The 15,725-nt window shown below is 49.8% G+C and overlaps 1 protein-coding gene across 6 annotated transcripts in view; it reads left to right on the top strand.

The window, feature by feature from the left end:
* Positions 1-7,049: 7,049 nt before the first annotated feature.
* The window catches only part of PRPSAP2 (phosphoribosyl pyrophosphate synthetase associated protein 2), a 51,628-nt gene continuing 42,952 nt past the window's right edge, over positions 7,050-15,725 (top strand). For 3 of the 6 annotated variants that reach the window (XM_046676114.1, XM_046676107.1, XM_046676113.1), the window contains exon 1: positions 11,056-11,178. The gene's annotated coding sequence lies outside the window, so the exon portion shown is untranslated. The other 3 variants (XM_046676112.1, XM_046676108.1, XM_046676110.1) reach the window with 3 other exon arrangements.

The following is a 15,725-nucleotide window of genomic DNA, read 5'->3' on the forward strand; positions in this document are numbered from 1 at the left end:
TATCCCCTCGTTATAGTCGGAATTGAGCCTAGTACTACACTGAGGTTTCTTTTCCTCTCTTGCAATAGCTCCTGAGTAAAACCTGTTTTTCCCACTTTACCTACTGAAAGGCTCTGGTTTTTCTTCGACGTGTGAGATTGGGAGACCTTTATGGGCCAAGTCTCAAAGCAGGGTAACTCACATCTGCTCACTTTGCCTTGCCACTCTCTCAGCCCCACTGCAGGAAACTGGGCGATGTCATCTATCTGCGTGTCCACGGGGACACAGATTATTGAACCAGGCGTTGTGTCACTGCGGGAAGAGCATATCGTAGTGGCAAACATTAATGGCTGTTGCTAGTCACTTCCCTAGTACCCACTGTCCTCTCCTACGTCATCCTGGTATTTGTGTCCCAGGGGAAGTTGACGCTGCCTTTCAGTACAGCTGGAAGAGGGGACAACGAGTTCAGACTAGGTCTCTTAGGTTGGAAGTTGGAAGCCATTGCAGATTCCTTGGCAGATAAATGACATGGTAAAAATGATTTTTTAAAAAAGGAACTAATCAAGATTCATGCATAAAATGACTTTGGAATCTGAGGCAGCTTACCTTTGTCACATACAAACAGGCTGCCCCAACAGAGAGATTTTGTGGCCCAACCCCGTGTGGCACCCCCAGCGGAGTCAGGTGGCCCTCACACTGGCTTGAGGAGCAGATATGTAAGGCGGAAATGATCGCTTCCCGCCAGGAACCAACGGAGGAAGAGATTAGAGGTGGGAGAGGGAGACAGGACTATTGATTCTGCCACTTCCTGGCTCCGTGACGTCAGGCGAGTGACTTCCCCTCCCCGCTCTCCAATATGTGGTTGTGTGAGACTTGACAGACGAGACAGCTGTCTCGGGTGGGGTCTGCTCTGCAGACGGTTGCTTTCTGGTTTCCTTCGCAGAGGACAATGGTGGAGGACTGCCTTATTATTCACTTTCTGGAGAATTCTCCGCCCCTGCTCCATTAACAGCAGGCCTGGCCATGTGTCCTCCGGCCAATGGATGTGTTAAAGAAAACGTTATTCTTTCTGACACTTGTTAAAGAATGGTGAGGCAGGCTTTATTCAAGAGGGGCTGTCGAGACAAGTGCAGGGGCCACTGCAACGGGGTCTCGCAGTGGGGAAGAGAGGTTGGGCTCAGCTCTGAATACAACAAGGAAACGTGGCACAGGTTCCTTCCCAGCACAAGCTTTAAGAGTTGAGGCATGACTCAGTAAGGCTGTGGTGGATTCTGAGAATCTATATTTCTAACAATTAGCCACGGGATGCCAATGCTGCTGTCCAGTGGTCACACTTTGAGATCCACTGTGTAGGAGCTCTGTTTCTGAGGATGAAGGAGAGAGGGGATGATGGGGAGCCACCAGCCGCCTCCGTCACTGATGGGGAGGGGCCAAGCCATGTCCCCCGGAGAACAGCTAACAGCATCGAGACTTGCAAGAGTTCTCTTTGATCTGTCTGCCGTGAGACAGACGGTGTCCCACATGGGGCCTGCTCCTTCAGGCCAGGGCATTGAGTGTGGGTGACAAGGACTGGCGCTCCCAGAGGACCCACAGTGGAGATACAGCATGAGGAAGAATTCTTTGTCAGTGTAAGCCAACAGTGAGTTGAGGCGCATCTGTTACTGCAGCAGAGCCCGGCCTATCCTGACCGATAGATTAATCTTTACTGCCGTCCAAGGTGGTGGCTCCCCACACGAGACAGGCCTTCTGCCAGCAGCTCTGACCAGCTTCCTGAGGCTGAGATGAGACCCGTTTCCCTGCAGCCCCTGCCTTGGCCCCAGCTCCGGCCCCAAAGAGGAGCAGACCCGGCTCTCCCACCCGTGGGGCAGGAATGACTCATGGGTGGAGGCCCCTCTGCAGAGTCTGCTCCCACGGCTTTCAGGAAGAGCCCCCGCTTGTTGGCAAGCTCTTTGGTACCAAGCCTGGGACTTGTGACTGTTTCAATGGCCTTCGTTTATATTTGAAACCTAAAATTTTTTTATTACATCCAAAATTTTTTAAAACCCTGCAAAACCAATATTAATAAATGGTTAATTAAATGCTCATAAAATATAACATTATACTTGATTTCTTCATTCTTAAGTCTAATGTTCATAAAATTTGGGGGACAGTGAAAAGCATATGGCTTAGATTTTCTTGCTTTGCAAGAATTCCCCATAAAGTAAGGTGAAAATGATTGCTTAGAAACCATGGGCAATCACAAGTTGAGTGAATCATTTGTGGCCAAACGATTTCAGAAGCAAAATCATAAAAATCCTTTGAAACTTTGTTTTACAACAAAGAGTTCTATTTCCTGTGCTCCACGGGTACGTTGCAATGTGTTGCATAGCGGGTGTGGGACGAGGGTCCCAAGGCCGAGCCTTGAGAGGAGGTCTCGATGCTGTTAGCTGTTCTCCGGGGGACATGGCTTGGCCCCTCCCCATCAGTGACGGAGGCGGCTGGTGGCTCCCCATCATCCCCTCTCTCCTTCATCCTCAGAAACAGAGCTCCTACACAGTGGATCTCAAAGTGTGACCACTGGACAGCAGCATTGGCATCCCGTGGCTAATTGTTAGAAATATAGATTCTCAGAATCTGCCACAGCCTTACTGAGTCAGAAACTCTGGGGTTGGGCCCTGCACTCTGTGTTTTATCCATCTCTCCTATTGATTATGATAGCCACTCAAGTGTAAGAACCACTGTCAATACTCTCCAGGGGCAGCAATGAACTCAGCAAAGGACATCATTTCCTAAACTCCTCTGCTGCTAGGTGTGGCCATGGGGCTAAATTTTGACAACATGTAAGTAGAAGCTTTGGGACTTCCAGGAAGTCTCCTTAAAAGGAAGAAGTCCTTCTTCGGACTTGTCCTCCAGCAGCTGGCCCAGAATACAGTTGTAATGGCTGGACCTCTGGCAGCCGTTTTGAATCACAAGGATGAGGCCTAATCTTTAGAGATGGTGGAGTGGTGAGCTAATAACAGCCTGAATCCCTGAGATTTTGTAAAGCTGCCATTTCTGAGAGAGAAATAATCTTATGTTTTACATAAGCCACTGTTATTTTCTTTTCCGTTATACGCAACTGTATCCTAACTGATATACCATCCCAGTTCCTTCTCTAGCTCAGAGAAGTTGCCTTCTCTGAATCAACAGGAGCCCTGTTCTGGCTGTTCTCAGCTCTGAAGTCTGGACTGTGCCTGCCTCCTCACTCTCCTCCTGGGGCCATGCTTATTCCCTTGCTCTCCTCCCAAGCTCAAAACTCTGCCTCGCCCTCCTGCTGGAAGTGGGCTGCGGAGGCCATAATGCACTGTGCCTCTGTGCCCCCGTCACGTTCTCCTCAGCTGAGGCCAACTTCATTTGAATTGTTTTCCCCAGGCCTCCCTCTCCTGCCGCCATTCGCTGCCTCACCGTGGGTGGCCTGGCCAGCAGGTTCTGCCTCTAAGTGCCAAAAAGAGAAGTGAAAGTCACATCCCGGGGAAGTGGGTGGGATGGGGAAGCGCGGAGCTGGGCCTCAGGGGCGCAGGATCTCTGCAAGCAGAGAAAGGAGGGAAGAGCGTGCCAGGCGGCAAGAACACCATAGGCAAATCCACGGAGGCATGCACACGCCCGCTGCGGGGAGGGAGTGTGGGAAGCAGGCGGGCGATGAGCACAGACTTGTGCACAGGGAGCAGTGAGCGGGATCTGCCCTCAGGACCAGGCGGGTTTCTAAAACTAAGCTTCACAGAAGCGTAATTTACATAAAATACAATGTAATCCTTTTACATGTACCACTATCCCACTCTAGGACATGATGCAGCTTTCCCGCTATTGTGGAAAGTTCCTTCTTGTTTCTTGCAGGCCTCGGCGACCACTGATCTATTTCCTGTCGCTGCAGATTAGTTTCATCTTTCCCAGCATCTCATATAAAGGGAATCATACTGTGTCTGTCTGTCCGCTTTCACTCACGTCATGTTTTCAGATTCATCCGTGAACAGAATTCCATTTTACCCATTCCCCAGCGGAGGACAGATGGGTTGTTTCCAGTTTTTGGAGACTATAAAGCTGTGATGAATATGCATATGAAAAGCTTTTTGACGGACATCTGTTTTCACTTCTCTTGGGTAAAAGCCTGGGGGTGGGATTGTACGCTCAACTTTCTATGAAACAGCCACGCTGTTTTCCAGAGCGGTTGCACGATTTAGGATCCCACCAGCAGTGTGAGAATGTTCTAGCTCCTCCACATCCTCATCAACATCTGCCATGGTCAGTCTTCATTTTAGCTATTTTTGTGCACGTTTAGTGGCATATCGTTGTGGCTTTCATTTACCTTTCTCCGAAGACTAACAATATTGAGTGTCTTTTCATGTGCTTTTTTTGCCACTCATGTATCTTTTTATTCAAGCATCTGTTGAAATCACTTGTCTATTTTGAAAATTGGATTATTTGCCTTCTTACTACTGATTTTTTTAGGTGAAATTCAAATAATGTATATTTAGTCATTACCCAGTTTAAAGTGTACAATTCAGTAGCATTGAGTATTTTCACAATATTGTGCACCAAGCACCTCCGTCAAGTTTCAGGATATTTTCCCCACCCCAAAATGAAACTGCATCAATGTTATGCACTTGTTCCCTGTCCCCCTTCCCAGCTCCTAGCAACCACCCCTCTGCTTCCCGTCTCTACGGGTTGACTCTCCTGTATGTGTAATGTAAATGGAATCTTACAAGAAGCGGCCTTTTGTGTCTGGCTTCTCTCACTGAGCATGATGTTTCTGAGGTCCATCCGTGTTGCAGCACGTGTCATAGTATCCATGGATGAATAATACTCCGGGTGTGTGTATACCACGTTTTGTTTATCCATTCGTGTGTTGATGGATGTTTGGGCTGTGTCCACCTTAGGTGACTGTGAATAGTGCCGCTATGAACATGTGCATGTGTTGTTTGAACATCTGTTTTGAGTTCTTTGGATAGATACCTAGGAGTGAAGTGACGAGTCATATGGCAACTCTATGCTTGACTTTCAGAGGAACCGCCAAACTGTTTTTCAGAGTGGCTGCACCATTTTACATTCCCACCAGCAATGTGTGAGACTTCCAATTTCTCCACGTGCTCACCAACATTCATTTTCTGTTTTTTTCAAATTACTTTTAATATGGTCAACCTCGTGAGTGTGAAGTGAAGCTTACTATCAATTTTTAAGACTGCTTTGTACATTCTGGACGTAATTCATTCGTCAGATATACATATTGTGAATATTTGTTCCCAGGCTGTGTCTTTTGATGATAGGCAGTTAAAAAGAAATTTAATGTATTTAATCCTTACAAAGACTCTGCACTCTTTCAGGAGAAGGAGATGACTTCATTCTGTTACACACCAGACTTAGAGCGCCCTGCTTTATGAAAGAGGTAAGTGTGTTTCTCAAAACAGTGGTATGTAGATAGAATCTGAATGAGCTGGCCATCTGCGGGTGGGCATTCGCACGACTACAATATCTAAGTGGGGAAGATCCGAGTGTGTGTGAGACACCCGTGGGAATATTGTCACATCTGTGTAAGCTAAGAGTGTGATGTATGATTGCGTGTGTCTTGCATGAATGTGTGTGCCGTCTACTTGGGGGACATGTGAGTTTGTGTGATGTTGCATGTACGTGTGAGATCTGAGGACGTGTGTGATGTCTGTGTGTACGTGTGACATCAGAGTCTCTCATCAGAGATCGAAGAGGGCCCGGGACCCCAGGACCTCTTTCTCACCAAGTCCACTGCTCACAGGCATGAAGGATGACGTGGGTGGAGCTCGCCTGAGCATAACACCACCGAGGGAGAGGAAAGCAGCGAGAACTCCGAGATGGAGACAGAGGACACCCTGGGGATAGCTGAGCACGGGATCCAGTCGTGCCCGACGCTCTGTCCTGTGCTTTTTGGTTGATTAGACCAACCCTCTCTCCCTCCTCCCTGCTTCCTCTGGTTTGAATTGGTTTTTGTTGCAAGAGTCCTGACTGATATAAACACTTACGGTAGAATGGGAATGGGGAAAAGGCTTCTTTCTGTTTGCTGCCATCTCAACCAAACACAAAATATGACTGAGTGGCGAGAGCCCCAGAAGGAAGCGGAGGAGGGGGCCAGCCTTACCCTCTGGAGGCAGCAGAAGGTGAGGCCACCAAGGCAGCTGGGGCGCCCCTCCCCCTCCCTCCCCTGCCCGTGGCAGAGCTCCCAGTGAAGGGGGAGGGGCAGGTGTTGGCCAGATCGTGGGAAAACGGGCTCTCCAGCTGGGGCCGTGGCAGTGCAGGTGGGGAAAGGGTTCAGTGGGTCCCGAAGCCTTCAGTTCAGGATGCCGCACCCTTGAGCTGGAGGGAGGGATTTGGATGGCGAAGCCAGAGATACGTGGTCTGGGGAGATTTGCTGTGACTCCAGGCTGTCTCTGGCTGGAAGGGACCCAGCAGAGGTGAGTAGGGCAGTGGCTTATGGGAGGATCAGCAGCCCTCAACTCCATACTTTCCAATGATGGAAATGAGGAAAAAAAAGGTCCTGGCAGATGGGGTGCTGCTGTGACTCAGCCCGGCCGCAGCCAGCAGTGCCGAGGGGAACAGCTGCAGAGAGTGGAACGTCAGCAAAAGGCTCACGCACGTCCCAGATCCTGGCTGGGCGCTATCAGCAGGAGGAGGCTGCAGCAGGCCTGGGTGTGGGCTGTCTCCGCCCCCCGGGGCTTCCGTTAGCCAGGCCCAGTACATCTCCACCTTGACAGTGTCAGGAGGTGGGCAGCGTTAGCCCATCGACAGAGGAGAAAACTGACAGCTGATGAGAAGTGACTTCTAAGGCTCCATGGCTAAAAATGATGATGATCACATGCGGTATCGTCATCATGTTGTAGTGTTAACGAATGTCACATAGAGGGGTAACGACAGCACCTGCATATTTACCAAACGCATGCTCTGTGTTCTCTATAAAGCTGTCACGTACGCAGCATCGTTTATTGGGGACTGGAGCAGGCACTTCGCTGACCACTCAGCAGGCGGTGGCCCAGCTGCCCCTTCCTCATCTCATGGGGCGGGGGCTTTGTCGTTCTCTGCGTAGCCCAGCTCTCCAACAGCGCCTGGCACGTGGTAAGTGCTCCATCAATACTTCCTGAGTGAGTGACTGGAGAGGAAGTCAGCTTGCAAGGTGGCCAAGGTAACTACAGGCAGCTTGACATAAACAAGTAATTTTGAAAGCCCAGGAAACATGGACCATCCACTCAGCCAAGTACTGGCGTTGGTGGGAACGAGGGGAAAAGGGTGCTGTTCACCTTTCTGGTGAGAACGTAAATTGGTATAAAACTCCTGGGGGACAAAATTTTAAAAAGGCATATCCTTTGACCAAACAAGTTTACCTCTAGAAATTTAATGTTAGAAAATACTCGTGCAAAGATACAAGGACAGGTTGTGTATATCAGTAAAAAGTGCCCGGAATTAGAGTTTGGTTAAAAACGTCATGGTCCATCCACGTCACAACAGTTCATAGTAAGTGTGGCTAACGGCAAGTGGTGGGCAACTGTGTACCAGGGGATAACTCATTTGGTCATTGTGACCACTCTACGAGGTAGGCGCTGTGATCCAGGTGAGGGAGCAGGTGTGGAGAGGTAAAGGAGGGCGCAGAGCTGGGGAGAAGAGGAGGCGTTTGGACGCAGGCCATCTGGTTTCCTGGTCTGTGGTCTTTAGTCCACGGCACACATGGCGACGATGTTGACCTGAGTTCATCAATATGAACTATGTCTGCAATAAATTGTTAAGTGCAAAAGGGAGGTTAAAAAAATGTCGAGTCATTATCTCTCCATGGCGAGATAATGGCAAATATCTCTTTATTTTTTCTCTTTGTTTGAATGTTTTTTACAACATGTAAATATTAATAATTACGAAAGACAATAAGCTCTTTTCATTCTGGGGGGAATAGAAAAAGGAGAAAATCTGAAGGATAAGGAAAAGGACTCAATGATGGAAACCTCCAAGGTCCCCATGACTTGTGACCAGGCCCCTAGTCTCTGCAGCTTCCCACGGCCAGACAAGCAGCCATCCTCCTCCACTGGGGGAAAAACCAAAGCCTTGTTTATTCATTCTTTTTTTTCCTTTTTTTTTTGAAGGAAGATTAGCCCTGAGCTAACATCCACCCCCAATCCTTCTACTTTTTTTTTTTTTTTTTTTTGCTGAGGAAGATTGGCCTTGAGCTAATATCCGTGCCCATCTTCCTCTACTTTATATGTGGGACACCTGCCACAGCATGACTTGATTAGCAGTCTGTATGTCTGCTCCCGGGATCTGAACTGGCGAACCCCAGGCTGCTGAAGCGGAGCGTGCAAACTTAACCGCTGCATCACCGGGCCAGCCCCAGTTTATTCATCTCTGATGGCCAGAGATGTGAGGGCTGGGAGGCTGCACAACAGCTTTGTCTGGGGGCCTCTTACTCATGGACCCCTCGGAAAGGTCATCTCCCACCCCAAATCCCCATACATCCATTTTTCCGGTGAGGAAACTGAAGCTCAGAGAGGTGCCTTCACTGCTCTGTCCGAGGTCATTCCTGCAACGAGGCGGCAGGAAGCAGACCCGCGTCTCAGTGACTGACGGTCAGGTCCCCTCGTTTTCATTTCAACGATCATTTGAAGAAGTCCATGCTTTCTGTTCTACCATCCTGCTGAAAAACTTCCATCAAACTATAGCAAATATTCTTTTCTTTCCTTTTAAGAAAATGTGGAAAGGCAATGTCTTAGGCTGGGCGTCGTGATGCATATTCTCTGTGCAGCAGTTTGGCCCTCGGATGTGGTCAGCGACATGGGCAGTAAGCTGAGCACTTCCATAGCATGCAAAGACTCTGCGGACCTCCAGGTGGGCAAGGGATCACCAAGTTTAGCACTAGACTAACCAAAAACTGCGTTAGAATGGACCACAGGCTTTAAATTCTGGGTCTGGCCCTCCAAACTCAGGGCCTTAACACAAAAATTCATTCTCTCTCTCTACTTCCTGTGGTTTGCCTGGGCTTAGCTGGAGGGGTCCTCAATTGGGGTCTTTCATTCAGTTTCAGTCAGATGGTGGCCGGGGCTGCAGTCACCGGTGGGTCATCTTGGCTGGATGTCCACCACGGCTCACTCCGCTGGCCAAACCCCAAGGATAAAGAGAATGGGAGACGAGACATGAGCCTACAAGGGATTTCAAGGAGTCTATGGGGAATGGAAGGCGGATGGAGAAGTGGTATTTGATATAACAGAGCAAAGGAAACTGTAAGCTAGTGCCTGCAGTGAGAGGAAACTGATGGGAAAGCAGTCATTTCGCTGCAAAACTGTGGAAGTGGCGATACGGAGGAGCCAGCTCATCACGGCTCAGGAGAGCCAACTTTTAAAATTTCAGGACAATTGTCTCCGTGTGGTGCAAACGCTACACGGTTCTGTGCTGCTGCCCACCTCCTTTCCACCAAGGGGGGTAATTCTGAGGCCACCCATTTTACAGACATTTCTTGAGGATCATACTTGTTTCAGGCACTGTGCTGGGGACTGGAAAACAGCGATCAGCAAAAGAGACGAAGAGCCTGCCCGCAGGGAGCTTACTGACTCAGGCGCCTGGGGTGGGGATATTTATAAAATAATCATCCGAATAAATATACATAATTAGCAAGAATTAGCAATCATCATAAGCTTAGTGAAGGAAAAGTACATGACATAGGTTTTTTTCGGGGAGGAGTGGTTTAGGAAAGGCTTGAAAATGACAATTGAGCTGAGATGTAGTTTAAGTAGGAGTTAAGGGGGTGAGGCCTGCAGGAGGAAGTGCATTCCTAGAGCGGGAACAGCATGTGCAAAGGCCCAATAGTTTAGTGCTGGAGGACCAGGCTGGTGAGAAAGAACAAAGAGAAGTAAACAGAGGGGAAGAACACACAGGCACCTGCGAATGGTAGAAACCCAATCCACACTGCTTCAGAGGCGGGAGGGGAGGAATTTATTGGCCCCATAATTGAAAAGTCCAGGGACCTACGGACTTTAGATTCAGCTTAAACTCAACCGGCCCATCTATATTCCTCTCTCTCTCTTCTCTCACTGTCTTAATTTACAAATGGAGATGCTTGTAGGCCCCGACCGTAAACTGAGAGGTTGCACTATGAGGGCTGGCTGCTTCTAGCCAGCTGTGCAGCCTCGGATGAAGCATTGCATGCCTCACTCTTGTGATAAATAAAAGCAGAATTGGAGAGCCGGTGTGGGGTTGGGTTGGTTTAGTGCAGACGTTGGTGCCAGGCTGCCTGGGTGGAAATTCTTACCTACTTTGGCAAGATATTCAATGTCAATGTCTCAGTTCCCACAACTATTAAAATGGAGATACTAATATCTACCTAATACTCTTGTGAAGATTAAATAAGTTACAGTAACATATGGTAAGCACTTAAGAGCACCTTGCCTGACACGTGGTAAGTGCTACATACGTGTTTGTTATTATTGTCACATATATGATACTGGGAAAGCACACTTAAATTATAAAGAATTCAGGCAATGGAGAAAAGCACAATTCCTTTATAATAAAAGAAGGGGCAACAAAGCAAATAATAATAATAGTAACAACTGTGCGTTTACTATATGGCAGGAACGGTGCTGAAAGCTCTGCAGTGTTCTCGCGCTTAATCCTCACAACACTGTCAGACGAGCGCTACTATGATCTCCATTTTTCAGATGAGAAAATTGAGGCTCAGAGAGGTGAAGTCACTTTGCCCAAGGTTGCAGGCCAGTAAAGACTGGAACCCAGACATCTGTAATTCCAAACCTCTTGCTCGGGCCGCTCTCAGTTGCCTGGTAACCTGCCTCTTACTTTCACAGCGGGCCGGGGGTGAGCAGCATCCTGGGCCCTGCAGAGGCCCCCCCCCCCCCCCCCCCGCCCAGGCCCCGCCCCCGCCCCCGCCCGCCCAGGCCCCGCCCCCGCCCGCCCAGGCCCCGCCCCCGCCCGCCCAGGCCCCGCCTCCGCCTCCCTATCCTGGAGGAAGGCCCCGCTCCGCCCCCTCGGGTGGGCCACGCCCCCGCCCTCCTCCCCCCTCCCCGCCTGGCACCTCCACGGCCCCGCCCCGGCCCCGCCCCCGGGCCCAGCCGTGGCCGCCGTTCTTGCGCAAGGAGCCGCCATCTTGCTGCTAGAGACGCCGCCTGGAGGCCCGGCGCTTTCTTCCTTCGGCAGCAGAGGCTGCGGCGGGGCCGGGGCTGGGGTCGGGGCCAGGTAGGCGGGCGGGAGCCGGCGGCGAGTGGCGGCGCGGCCCGGCGGGCTCCGACTTGCGGCGCAGGTGCGAGGGGCGGGGAGCCCCGGCGCGCTGGTCGCGGTCGCGGACGGTGGCGGGGGCTCCGGGAGACCCCGGGCCCGCCGCCCACCCCGCCCCTCCCCGCCCTCCCGGCGGAGGCGGCGGCTCCGGCTCGAGGCCTGCGGCGGGGCGGCTCGGAGAGAAGCGCTGCTCGCCTCGCTCGGGCCTGCTGGTCGCGCGCGTGTCGCTGGCCGCCGGGGACGGGCTCCAGGCCGCTCAGCGCTCGCCCGGCGGAGGGCACGGAGCACCGGGATGCGGTTGTTCCATCTCGTTCTGCTTTACAGTGTCTGCCCTCAGGATGCGCCGTTGACGATAAGCACTTTTCCCTTAGTTTAATATTGGCGCAGTTGGGGCGTTTAGCTTTTGTTAGGAATAAGGAAATGCGGAATGGGGATTTGGGCGTGAGCAAGTGTAATTTCTAATGTTTAAAAAATTTAAATGCACAAATAAAAATAATTCACCCACATTATTATTGAACCCCCCTAAAACATACCCTTCTTCTCGTCCGTCTTCCTAGTCTGACCTGGTCTGTACCCTTATTACCCAGTTTTGATTAGAGTAGACGCAGTTGTCCTCTTAGTCACTTAACATAAGCACTTTTACGTAGTCTCAGATATTTACCGTTTTTATTATATTGAATGTATGTTTAGAGTTTTACTTAATTACCCCGTTATGAAACCTTTCCATTTGTCCCCTGTTTTTTTCCTCTTAAAAAAATCTTGCAGTGACCATCATTGAGCAGATAGCTCTTTCTTTCCTTGGAATAAATTCCCGAAAGGGGAAATAGTGCATCAAAGTTATGTGTTCTTTCTTTGGCACTCCATATGAATTCTTTTCCAAACAAGGTGTGTTTACTATAGATGGTTTTCAAAATCTGGATATTTGTCTGATTCTGCTCACTGTGATACGGATTCAGCTAGGTATCCGGACATTTTGCGTGGTCTCGGGACAGGCTGTGCAGCCTGCTGGGGTATATAACTGTCTGTGCTACAAGTCAGAGTGAAACCGAGGTAACCGCCGCTTCGAGGCCATGCAGCCTCGAGTAAGTTTCCTCTCCAGGCTTCACTTCCCCCGTGTCTAAAATGGGTCTGCTTCTAGTACCTGCTTGATTGAGTGGTTGTAAGAGTTCAGAGCACTCAGAAAATGGTGTCAGCCATAAAAAAATACTCTGACAGAGGCAGGAGCAAAGTGCCTGGGATCACAGAGGCGTGGAACATTCCTTCAATTTAGGTCTGCCCTTAAGTTCTCTTTGATACTGGTATTAAAAAGAAAGCAGATTTTCTTTGAGTAAGGGAGGTCACTAATAAAAATAATAATTCTTTATACATTATGATGTCGTTTAGTTTGCAAACTACTTTCAATTCCATTTGTTAAGTGATTGCAACTCAGTGAGGTCAGGCTTGGTTCACCCAACAGTTGTTACTTGACAAACATCTGTTGCAGCCTCTAGGCCTCTACCGCTTGCCAGGTGCTGTCCTAGGCACTGGGTGTACAGCAGACAATATCATAGTGAACAGAATCTCTGCTGTCCTGGACCTTAGATCCTGGTGGGGGAAGCTGTTTTTACCAAGGGTTATCTCTGTTGTCGGGAGGGGATAGGGCGAGTGACCTGCCCAAGGCCTGGTGGCTGGTCACGTGGAAGGCGAACCCAAGTCTTTGCGCTCCCACTCCGGCTGGCTGTGGATGGGAGGTGTTTACACGGCAGACTTTCGAGGGAAATTGGCAGACCAGACTGTGAGCCTTCCTCCTCTGAAATGTGGATGTGCAGTTTGAATGACCACCAGCACATCCGGGGCTAGTGGCCTTTCAGTGTGGTTTCCTCTGTGAGACTGAACAGAATGTCAGCGCCCATTCATAGAGGAGCGTGATTTGCTTTTTGAAAGGTGCTGAGGTTCTCTGTAAAGGGTGTGTTTTCACACGTTACAAATAATTCTCACGCATTCTAGAGTACATTTAGAAGAATGTAAAAGCAGCTCTGCTTCCTGGGGAAAAATGGGAGTGTTCTCTTTATTGTCCATTTCACACTAAAGGCATACGCTAGTGAGCCTTCTGCCAGCCCCGTTATGGCCGTCGTCATGTTTTTGAGGATAATCTTTAAAATGCTTCCTGAAGCGTGGTGAAGAGCACCACTTGGATTTCCCATAGGGAAAAGAAGAACTAGTCTAGCAACAGCCTTTGTGTTTGAACAGCTTGTGAAATGAACCGTCACCACTGTGTGGACAACCGTTTCCTGATGGACTCCCCCGCTGCGCCGTTTGGAGGGTGGTCTCAGATTCGGTTTGGTTGTAGAAAACTGATGGCTGAAGACTGGAGCTTCAGACCACAGTCGGTGATGAAGGGCATTTGGACCACGACAATTAGGAAAGGCTCCAGGAAATATCCTGGAGCAGAGAAGACAGAGGCAAGAGAGCCGTCTTGAGAGAGGTTGAGGACGGTCCTGTGGAAGAGAAATGTGGGGTTTCCCGTGAGTCTTCTAGGGAAGGGCAAGGCCCAGGGGCTGGAGGCTGCAGGGAGAGGAATCCTAGAGTGTCCTGAGGAGGAGTTTGCAATGCGTGGCGCTCAGGATGTGGGCCTCAAGCTCGGGCTGCGCAGGCGTCGGGAGTGGCTCCTTGGCAGGAGTCCTGTAGATGGGCCAAGTGATGTTCAGGGTCTCCTCCTACTCCTCGGATGCTTTCATTCCCAGTGTTCCGAGTCTTCTCAAGGACTCCGTTGTACTTTAAGAAGCTTCTTATTTGAAGGGTGGGGGATGTAAAACGATGGCTGCTCCGTGCCTGTTACTGTACTTGTTTGGTAGATAAACAAAATACTCAAGTCGATTTGTACGTGGCTTCCATTTACTAAGCATATCCCAGACGTGGGGCACTGTGTTAAGTACAGAAATTAATTTGATGGGAGCCCTGTGAGGTCAGTATTCACGGTTGGATGGATGAGGGAAGAGAGGCTGAGGGAGGTTAGTGGATGCGAGGCCTCGCAGTGAGTCAAGGAGAAGTACGAGCCAAGGGGCAAGCGTGAGTTTGACTCCAAAGCCTGTGTTTATAACTCAGGAGAAGGTTTTGTTTTTGTTGTTGATTCCTTTTCCAATCTGTGTTCTCTGTTCCTAAATAAAGACGCATATTGGTTGAGAGAAGGTGTTAGAAGACACTTAAGATCTCTTCCAACTCTGAGTGTTGATTAAGTACGTTACTTCTTTCCTGCACACCAGCCACTCTGCCCCCTGCTGTGCTGTAAAGCAGAGGTCAGCAGACTTTGTGGAGAGGGCCAGATAATGTTTTAGGCTTTGCAGCCTGTACTCAACTCTGCCGTTGTATTGTAGTCAATCTGTAAACAGTGAGTGTGGCTGTGTTCCAGTGTAACTTTATTTACAGAAATAGCCTTTGGAAGGACCTGAATTGGCCCGTGGGCTGTAGTTTGCATGGCCCTCGCTCCAAAGCCGCTTTCCACGGTGGACTCTAGTGGTCCTCTTTGGTCTCCTTGGGCTTTGGCCAGTTCTGCCTCCGTTTCCATTTGTACTTCACAGACCTTAGGTACATTCCATTGTAGCGCTCCACGTCTCCCATTGTGGAACGCCCCTGAAGAGGCGCTCTGCGGGGAAATGCACTCTCCTGGCCCGCTGGTGGGACCAGGAATTGCACCACCCTATGACCTAGTGGTTCCCTTCCTGCAGCTCCTGCAGAGACACGCACGTCTGCACAGGAGGCCTGTTTAGAATGGTGACCTGCTAAATGCGGCTTCTCTGCACATGGAATACTGGCAGCGGTTAAAAGGGACACGATAGGTCTATACTTTCTACCCTGCGTTGTCAAAATATATCGTTTAACAGAAAGCAGATTATAGATAGATTTGTATGATGATCTTTTTTTATGTTACAAGTGTATTTTTATACATGTTTTTTATGGGGGTCACGTGTGAGTGTGTATAGGCCTGATGGTGTCCGTATCAAACTAGTAAGAACTGCCCCTTCCAGGAAGGTGGGGAGGAAGAGCCTGGGATCGGGGCTGGTGACTTTAGCCTAAACTATCATGTTTCAATGTTTTACAAGGAGAAAGTATGAAAGTGTGAATTACTTGTGTAATTAAAATTTAAGAATAACAGAAAAGATCTGCTCGCCTTCAGCCCTTTCATAACCTCCACCAGCCTTCCCAGAGCCATCCCGAGTAAACATACCACTGGGGAGATGCCGTGGGCTTGCCGGGGAGCGCCTGTCTCCCGCAGCCCGCTAGGTTGTTGCTCCTGCATTGGGTCCTGCACCTTCCGTGGTCGTAAGGACAGCCCAGAGAGTGGAGGGCAGATGAGCACGCTGACGGCCTCGGAGAGAACCTCAGCCCTCAGCACTCAGGGGCCAGGCTCTTCTCTGTTTGTGCCCTGCTGCCTGTCAGTCGGGTGCTCCTTCACTTTCCTGTAATGTTATTATCTGATCAGCCTTTGTTCCAGTCGAGAAGAACGCAGATGACAAGGTCAGTTTTAGCCG

The sequence above is a fragment of the Equus quagga genome, chromosome 11, assembly GCF_021613505.1.
Source record: "Equus quagga isolate Etosha38 chromosome 11, UCLA_HA_Equagga_1.0, whole genome shotgun sequence".
Taxonomy (NCBI): domain Eukaryota; kingdom Metazoa; phylum Chordata; class Mammalia; order Perissodactyla; family Equidae; genus Equus; species Equus quagga.